This window comes from Sciurus vulgaris (assembly GCF_902686455.1).
Source record: "Sciurus vulgaris genome assembly, chromosome: 1".
NCBI lineage: Eukaryota > Metazoa > Chordata > Mammalia > Rodentia > Sciuridae > Sciurus > Sciurus vulgaris.
In genome coordinates this window covers 197,164,278-197,173,107 of record NC_136461.1, presented here as the reverse complement: position 1 = coordinate 197,173,107, position 8,830 = coordinate 197,164,278, and positions in this window count along the sequence as shown.

Below are 8,830 nucleotides of genomic sequence, written 5' to 3'. Positions count from 1 at the left end.
GGGAGCTGAGACGGGTTCCTGACCCCCCAGTATTTTAGAAACTGCCGGGCTACCTGGTGACCACGACCAGCAGCAGGTCACCCCTGCCCTCGCAGCCCGCCTCTCCCCCAGCTGCCTTCCAGGTCCCAGTCCCGCCTGATGGTCCCCAGCTAATGAGAGCTCCTGGCCTTGGTCGGCCGCCCGCACTCAGGAATTCGCTATTCATGAGAAACGTCTGCTTTAGGGAAACGGGCCCTGGGTGTCAGCGTTTTCCCCATATCCAGGTTCACGGCTGACAGTACTTTGTTTCACATGATTTGCTGATGGGAAGAGGCTGGAATCCAGGAAACTGCTCTAGCAAATCACCTCTGGGCCTGCAGAGCATTCTGGAACATGCTACCCCTGTTGCCCCTTAGAAATTATTTGGAAAGGGAAGTGTTAGGATTTAAACAGGCTGGAGTGGAAGACTCCACGCCTGAGGGACTCTCACAGCTGCACCCTGGTGACGCCACACCCCAAATCCCCTCTTCCCAGGGTGCGCCGAGCGGCCCAGGAAGGGAGGAGCATCCAGCCTCTCCAGGAACCCGGAGCTGACAGAGGTGAGAGTGACAGTGGGGAACTCTGACAGCCCACCACGTGACATCTCCTCTGACAGACGGCCCACCATGAGACTCTGATAGCCCACCACGAGACATCTCCTCTGACAGACAGCCCACCACGAGACATCTCCTCTGACAGACAGCCCACCACGTGACATCTCCTCTGACAGACAGCCCACCACGAGACATCTCCTCCAACAGCCCACCACGTGACATCTCCTCTGACAGCCCACCACGTGACATCTCCTCTGACAGACAGCCCACCACGAGACATCTCCTCCAACAGCCCACCACGTGACATCTCCTCTGACAGACAGCCCACCACGAGACATCTCCTCCAACAGCCCACCACGTGACATCTCCTCTGACAGCCCACCACGTGACATCTCCTCTGACAGCCCACCACAAGACATCTCCTCCAACAGCCCACCACGTGACATCTCCTCTGACAGCCCACCACAAGACATCTCCTCCGACAGCCCACCACGTGACATCTCCTCTGACAGACAGCCCACCACAAGACATCTCCTCTGGCCCACCACGAGACATCTCCTCCAACAGCCCACCATGTGACATCTCCTCTGACAGCCCACCACAAGACATCTCCTCTGACAGCCCACCACGTGACATCTCCTCTGACAGCCCACCACGTGACATCTCCTCTGACAGACAGCCCACCACGTGACATCTCAGACTGCTTCATAGGGGTGCACCTGCAAGACCAGCTTCAGAGGTGGAAATAGGCTGATATCTGAGAAATAAGGGGCACCCAGTCCCAAAAGCGCCAGCCCCTCATCTCTTGTCACTTCTTCCCTCCCAACCTAAGAAGGTGAGCCTAAGTGATAGCAGAGCCACCCTATGGAAGTCTTCGTCCAGAGAATGCATGGTCCGGGTCACCGGGCTGAGAGGGGATGTTTCAGAAGGTGAGTTCCCTTGACTCAGAGACTCTGGATTTTAGGTGTCTGACCTGGTGATCCTGGATGAGGTCAAGCCCAGGAAAAATCTAAAGAGCTACAAACACCCAAGGAGAGCAGGAAGGGCCAGCTCTCTCCAGGAGTCACCTGGCTCCTTCCATGTTCCTGAAGAACCTCAATGTCATAAGGTCAACCAAATCCTAATGACTGGCTTGAAGGGCATTCCAAGGTTTACAGGGGCTGTCAATCAAGCCTCCCAGACCCAGGCGGGAAGGCTCAGAAGGCTTCACTGAGATTGGGAAACTGAGGCCCAGAAAGAGTTCCCCAGTGCTCTGCTGGCCAATGGGAAAACAGGCCGGTGGTCAGTGGCTTGGGCTGTGGCCAAGGGACTGCACTGAAACCCTGGCCAGTGGTCCTTAGCTTGTCACCTCACTCCCTGGAGTGTGCTCTTTCCCAGACAACAGGGTTCAGGCCCCACTGCCCAAATTGCAGCTCAACCACTGGCCAGCTGAGTGATCATGAATGAGTCACTCCACCACTCTGGCCTTAGTTTCCTCATCTATAAAACCAGGGTAATATTGGCACCCCACACACACAACACGGGTGACTCTCAGACCCAGCAGGGCACACCCTGCATGATTCACTTACGTGAGGTTCAAAAACAAGCCAACTGCTGAATGGGTACGGGGTTTCCTCGCAGGGTGACGAAACTGCTTCGGAGACCGAGGTGCAGTCACGCAGCACTGTGAAACGAGAAAGGCCCCGTAAAGTGGTTAACTTTTATGAATGTGAATTTCACTTTGATACTAAAATAACACACTTATTTTTTTAATGAGCCAAAATTATCCAAGTGCTGAAAGAAGAGAGTCTTCCTTAGGGGGTGCGGGAGGCATAGTCATGACTAGACTCAGACCCAAGACAGTCTAGGAGAAACATCCTACATCTTAATCTAGGTGCTGATTACGTGGGTACACACAGAGGTCAAAATTAATCAAGTTCCATGCTTAAGACTTGCGAGCTCACAGGATTAACGTAAAAATTAAGTTCCGTGCCAAGCCCTTTGTACAACCTGGCACTTAATACGTGCTCAATAATTAATAGCTCTCATTAGCATCATCATTATCTCATGCTATATTGAAGATTGAATGAGACAAAACATATAAGGTATAGGAGCTGGCTTTTTGTGTACATCATCCAAATAGAGGCAATATTCATTAATATCAAACCAAACCCAAACCTCTGGCTGGAGATTTGGAGTGCTTTGCAAAGCATTGCTCTGCCCTCTCCTAGGGATGGGTTTGACATGAACTATATGGAAAAGAGTCAAGGATTTAAGGATTAGGGGTGGTAAACTGTGTCACAGCCTCTGATTAAGCTGGGTTACCTCCCCAACGTGAGCCTGAGTACTGTCACACAGGCAGAACCTGGAAGGAAAAAGTCACCTCTCACTCTCTCAAAGCCAAATGGTATCTGGGAAAAGATGGCCCTTGTTAAATTCTGCTTTTATTGTCCCCTTACATGTGGAGCCTATCCTGATTAACAGGCTCATTTTATTGGCATCTTGTACTACCTGGTTACATTTGACTGGCAAACTTGATGCCAACCCAGATGAATGACCTCCCCTCCATTGGTGTGTGAAATTCCAGTACCTGCCCATCTCTCCAAGACATGTGCCCTGTGACAGCTCTCACTCATTCTCTCTCGAAACCCCTGCCACTTGCAGACTCGAACCTTGTCTTCATCATCTTTACAACCCAGGGGTAGCTTCTGGAATATTGCAAGGACTTTAAAAATGTGAAATGGAAGAAAGAAGAGAGGGGCAGGGACTCCATGGTTGGGCAGACCCTTGAGAACAGAATCATTTCTCCACCTTCCAAACCTTAGATGATTTGCTCAGGAAGAAAACACAGCAGCAGGAAGGGGTTGATCCAGGATAAGCTATATATGCAACAGCTTCCTGGCTCCCTCTGAGTCAGTTTAATTCACCTAGAAAGTACTACCAATACCCAGAAATTGCAGTATTGTTGGTTTGGGTGTGGGAGGGGATGAAGTTGTAGACAGAAAACATGTTTGTGATTTTGTTCTGTTTTATTGTCTCCCATTTAGGGATCAAGTCCTCTTTCCCTAGAAGCAAGGCAACATTGTGATCATAATGTCAACATGACACATTTACATCTAAAGTAATATACTGAATTTAGATCTGAAAATTAGTGCAGCTCTTGACCTCTTCTGGTCTTTCTCCCCAAACCCATGATCCTGGTCAACTGTGAGAAAGACAATTGGGTAATTCCCAGGTAAAGGACAGTGTAAGAAATACTTGCCAGTACCTCTCCAAACTACCAAGGTTTTCAGAAGCAAGGAGAGTCTGAGAAACCTCACAGCCACGTGGAGCCTGGGGATACAATGTAATATGGAATCCTGGGGCAAGAAAAACACATTACATAAAAACTAAGCAAATCTAAATAATCTGTGGGCATTTGTTAATAATAATATATTGATATTGGTTCATTAATTATAGCAAATGTTGCATTTTAATATAAGATGCTGGTAAAAGGGAAAACTGTGCAGAGCAGAGGGGAATTTCCTTGGTTATCTTAGCAATTTTCCTGTAAATCTAAAACTGTTCTAAAAGCATTGTGGTTTTTTTTTTTTTTTTTTTAACAAAATGCCACAGAACACCCTCCAAAATGTTGATAACCCTCCCCACAAAAATGTACCCATTAAGATTTGAACATATCAGGGATTCGGCCTCTCTGGTGCCTCCCCCTTCCAAAGCACCAAACCATCATTTAAGGTTAAAAGTGTTTGGGGAAAGGATCCAGGCCTTGGCTGCCCTCCATGTCATTATTTCAAAAATAAAAAGGACTCTAATATTTTCAGCTACAAACTAACAATTTGTTTATTCCAGGTGTTCAAAAATCTATTCCTGAAAAAGCATTATTGTGATTTTATTGCATGCCCAGCACTGTGCTAGACGTTGGAGAAATATCTCTGAGAAAGACAAGCAGTGCCCTCTCCCTGGGGCTTAGGGTTAAATCCCAAGGTAGACAGCCAGTAAGGGGAGGGGGACGATGGGGACTACAAGAACCTCATGCCAAGACAGTGCCAGGTGCCAAGGCCATCTACACCCTGTGGACCGGGGAGTTAACTGAGGTTTGACACAGTCCATGGCCTTCTGCTCACAGATTCAGACATTTCAATTGATGGCCCCTTGACCCTGTCACTCCAGGCCTATGGTGAGGCAGATCCTTGTGGTGGGTGGCATGTGATGGAGCAAGGCTACACACCTCCCGGGAAGCAAAGAGAGAGGAAGGCGCTGAGGTCCAAATATACCCTTCCAGGGTGCAGCCCCTGGGCCTAGCCACCTTCCACCAGGCCCCCCCTCGTAAGGTTCCCCTGCCTCCCAAGGGTGCCAGTCTGGTAGCCAAGCCTTGGACATATGGGCATTTGGGGACGTTTCAGGTCTGAGCTGTAATCCCAATTGATGGCATCTGTGTTGCTTCCAGATTTGGGGCTATCATGCACAAAGCTGCTCTTGACCTCAATCCTAGAGAACAATGGCAGTTAATCAGTAGGAGAAGGATGTTCTAGAAAGGGGGATCAGCAAAAGGAAGGAAGGGAAGACGGAGCTGCAGAAGCAGACAGGAGAAGCCACAGCAAGGGAAGAAGCCACCACAAGAGAAGCCACGCAAGGGTAGAAGTCACCGCAAGGGCCCCTGTGTGGAGGGAGGACCCTGGGAAGGGCTCTCTGCAAGACAGCCCTTTGTGAAAGGAATCTGACCTAGGGGGGCTGGAATGTGTGGTACCTACAAGACATCCAGGAAGCTTAAGGGGAATTGAAAGGAGCTCTGTGCTACAGGCGGCCAGTGAACTATCGCGGCTGAAGCCTGGGCTGTTGGTGAGCAGGCCCAAGCAAAGCCCAAGGCGGGAGGAGTTCCTAGGTGCTCGTCTGCTGCCTCCGTGGGCACAGGGAACCAGGCTTCTAGGGCAGCAGTTGAGAGACAGACTCCGGACCCAGACTTCGGGGCTTCAGATGCCAGCTGGGTGGCATGGAGCAAGTCACGTGGTCTCAGTTTCCCTATAGTGTAAAATGGGGATGATGCCTACGTCATAGGTTTGTTATGAGAGTTCAGTAAGTTCATTCACACACAGCTTTTAGAACATTATCAGGCACCTACACATAGAAAGTGCTACAACGATATTAGTATTGTTAAAATTTTAAAGTCCAGGGTGTAGGTTTCAGGAAGACCTAAATTTAAATACCAGCCCCATTCATGACAAACTGACATGGAGAACTTAACACCTCTCAGTTGTCATCTGAGGATGATTTCTATCACATTCATTGGAAGGAGTAAATGAGTAGAAGAGATCTTTCCCTGTGGGGTTAGTCTCTGCTCCCTCCTGCCTTCTTCTATGTTTCCACAGAACACCATTCGTCTATTTTCCAGCACTTTCCTCACTGCTCTGGTGAAGTATTTAAAAGTACATTAGTCACGATGGGCTAGGTTATGCTGCAGTAACAAATGGCACCCAACTTTCAGTGCCTTATGGCAGCAAAGTTTATTTCTCACTCACCCTAAGTGTCCACCATAGGTTGGCGGCTCCTCTGTTCAGCAGCATCTTCACTCTGGACCCCAGATGGAGAGTTGTAGCCTGTTTCTGGGGGACATTTCTGGCTATCATGAGAGAAGGGAAAGAAAAATGCATTAAGCAAGGTACTGGCTTTAAGACTTCCACCCAGAAGTAATATACAGGTGCTCTTCTCGAATTTCATTATTCAAGGCAAGTTAAAAGACCACACCTGTGTTGAATAAGGTCCCCACCCCAACCACCTAAAGGGAGAAGCAGTGGACAGCAATACCCTATTCCCAGTGGACTGCATCTACTGCTAGCCTGAGCGCCTCTAGAAGGCAGGACCAGGGCCCTAGTGCAGCCACGCCAAGCCAGGCTCGGGCCCTTGAGGTTTGCTGAATTAAGCAAGATTGAGCAGTTTTAAATTTGGCCTGGAGCATTGTGGTTTTCTCTCCCCCCAGGTGCAAAGGCCTCCCCAGTCACCTGTCTCATAGAAAAGGGAACAAGCCAGCTGTCCTCAGAGGCAAAGCAGAGCCAGTGTGCCTGTTGGCAGGTAAGAAAACTCCCATAGGTGCCAGCGTTCTCCCCAGGGGACCAAGCCCATTTGTATGTGGGCACAAGAACAATAGCTCCCCAGGTGCTCTGCAGACATGTTTCACTTGGCCTTCAAGACATTTCTGAGAACCCCACGAGCAGACAGGGAGCAGCATCCCCCGTGGGCGGATGAAGCCATCAAAACAGTGAAGTTGAGCCAGATGCAGTAGCACACACCTGCCCTCCCAGCTCCTGGGGAGGCTGAGGCAGGACGGTCTCAAGTGCAAGGCCAGCCTGGGCAACTTAGCATGACCCTGTCTCACAATTAAAAACTTAAAAGGGCTGGGGATGCAGTTCAGTGGCAGAGCATCTCTGGGTTCAATCCCCAGAACCAAAATAGTAAAATAAAGAGCAGGGCTGGACACAGCCATCATTGGGTCTGATATTATTACTGTTCCACCAGGGGACTTCTGCTGAGATTGATCCCATCTTTCAGGATCCACTCCCCCACCCCCAATATCTGCAGGCTTCTGTCCTTCAAAACCTGTGTCTCGTGCCACGTCCTCCACAAAGGCTACCCAGACACCCTGGAGACCCACCACCCTGTCCGCATTATCTCAGTTTCAGTTGTCTCTGTCTGTCCTTCATCAGACAGCAAGGACCCCCAGGCAGACACTGTTGCTCAGTTCCCAGCTGAGCTCTTTGTACACACAATGGAAGCATGATTAATGTAAGCTCGCATGCTGCAGAGTCTGATGGTCGTGAATTTCCATACTGTGCAATTGTGAGTAAGTTACTAAACCTCTCTCAGCTCCAGTTTTTACTTGAGGAGCGAGCATAACCTATCCCACTCTTCCAGAGTTGCTGTAAAAATAAATCTAATGATGTCTGGAGACCCCTGACATCACATCTGGCACAGAGGAACCCCTCAGCAAAATTTTCTACACTTCCTGTATCTTGAGTTCGCATCTTCCATAGTTTGAGTACAAGCACTTAGAGGGATCCTGCCTAGGTTCTGTGAATGAGAATCTGTGAACTCACAGTAGATGCTCAGTTAAAAAATTTGAGTAACAACAGTATTGCAGGTCAAAGGAGCAGCTTCCTGTGAGGTCCCTCCTGGGTCCCTGGGTCAGGACAATGGACAAATGTCTAAGTGGTCCTTAATGGAGGGAGGGGCAACCTGGGTCCTGGAAGGGCCAGGGGCTGGATTAAATTTTATTTGCTGCTTACTTTCCTCCAGGCCTCCACAATATGTCTCCTTCTTCAAGTGGAATCTATGATGCATTTCCCGAGGGCTCCAGACTTCCTTTTCCACTTCCACCTCCAAAGCCACGAGACACAAAGGAGGCTCCAAAGCCCCTGCTTCCCTGGCGCCAGAGCCCAGCCAGACCCGGCAGAAGCCCCGCTCTGGCTGCAGGAGAGAGGAAGCCATCTCCGCCCTGGTTCGAGCTGTATTTGACTTGCTCGGCGAGGCCATCCCTGCAGGCCACATTCCTGGCCCCGCGCCAGGCTGGTGTGTAATCTGCTCTGGCCACTCTCCTTACCTAATGCTTTCCTAATCTGCAGTTTACGCAAGACTAGTACAAATCTCTGAGAACACCAAGAGAAACGCCCCGGCAGGCACCTCCCCGGCTGGCCTGCGCGCTGCTCTGGGGCCAGTGACTTCATCACCCCAGTGCCTGCCGGTTTCCAGGAGGGCCACTGAGGAGGGCCACTTCACCCCTTCTCTAGCAACACTCACATCCGACTAGAGAGTCTGCTCTGCACAGGACGGTGGGCAAGTCTGACACCTTCCCGTCTGGTCATCCCCACAGCAGATATTTCAGCAAATGGTACGAGAACAAGCGGACAATCTCAGAGCCAGCCCGTGGCCCTTCTCACGTGATACCTAAAAAATGACTGGAAATGGATCATCGATCTCAACGTAAAACTACAACTGTGAAACTTTCAGAATAAAATAAATATAGAATAGAATTCTGTCACCTGGGGTTAGGCGAAGTTTCATAGAAGAGAAAATATGTGAACCATAAAAGAAGATTTTGATAAACTGGACTTTTATATAAAAATGTAGAACTTAATCTCTTCAAAAGACACTCTTTAAGACAAGATGTAGACTGGAGGATCTCTTTGCAAAATGTACCCCAGACCAAAAAGCTTGCATTTGGAACATATATGTATTTTTAAAAACTACAAGAAGAAAACAAATTTCCAATTTAAAATAGGCAAAATCCT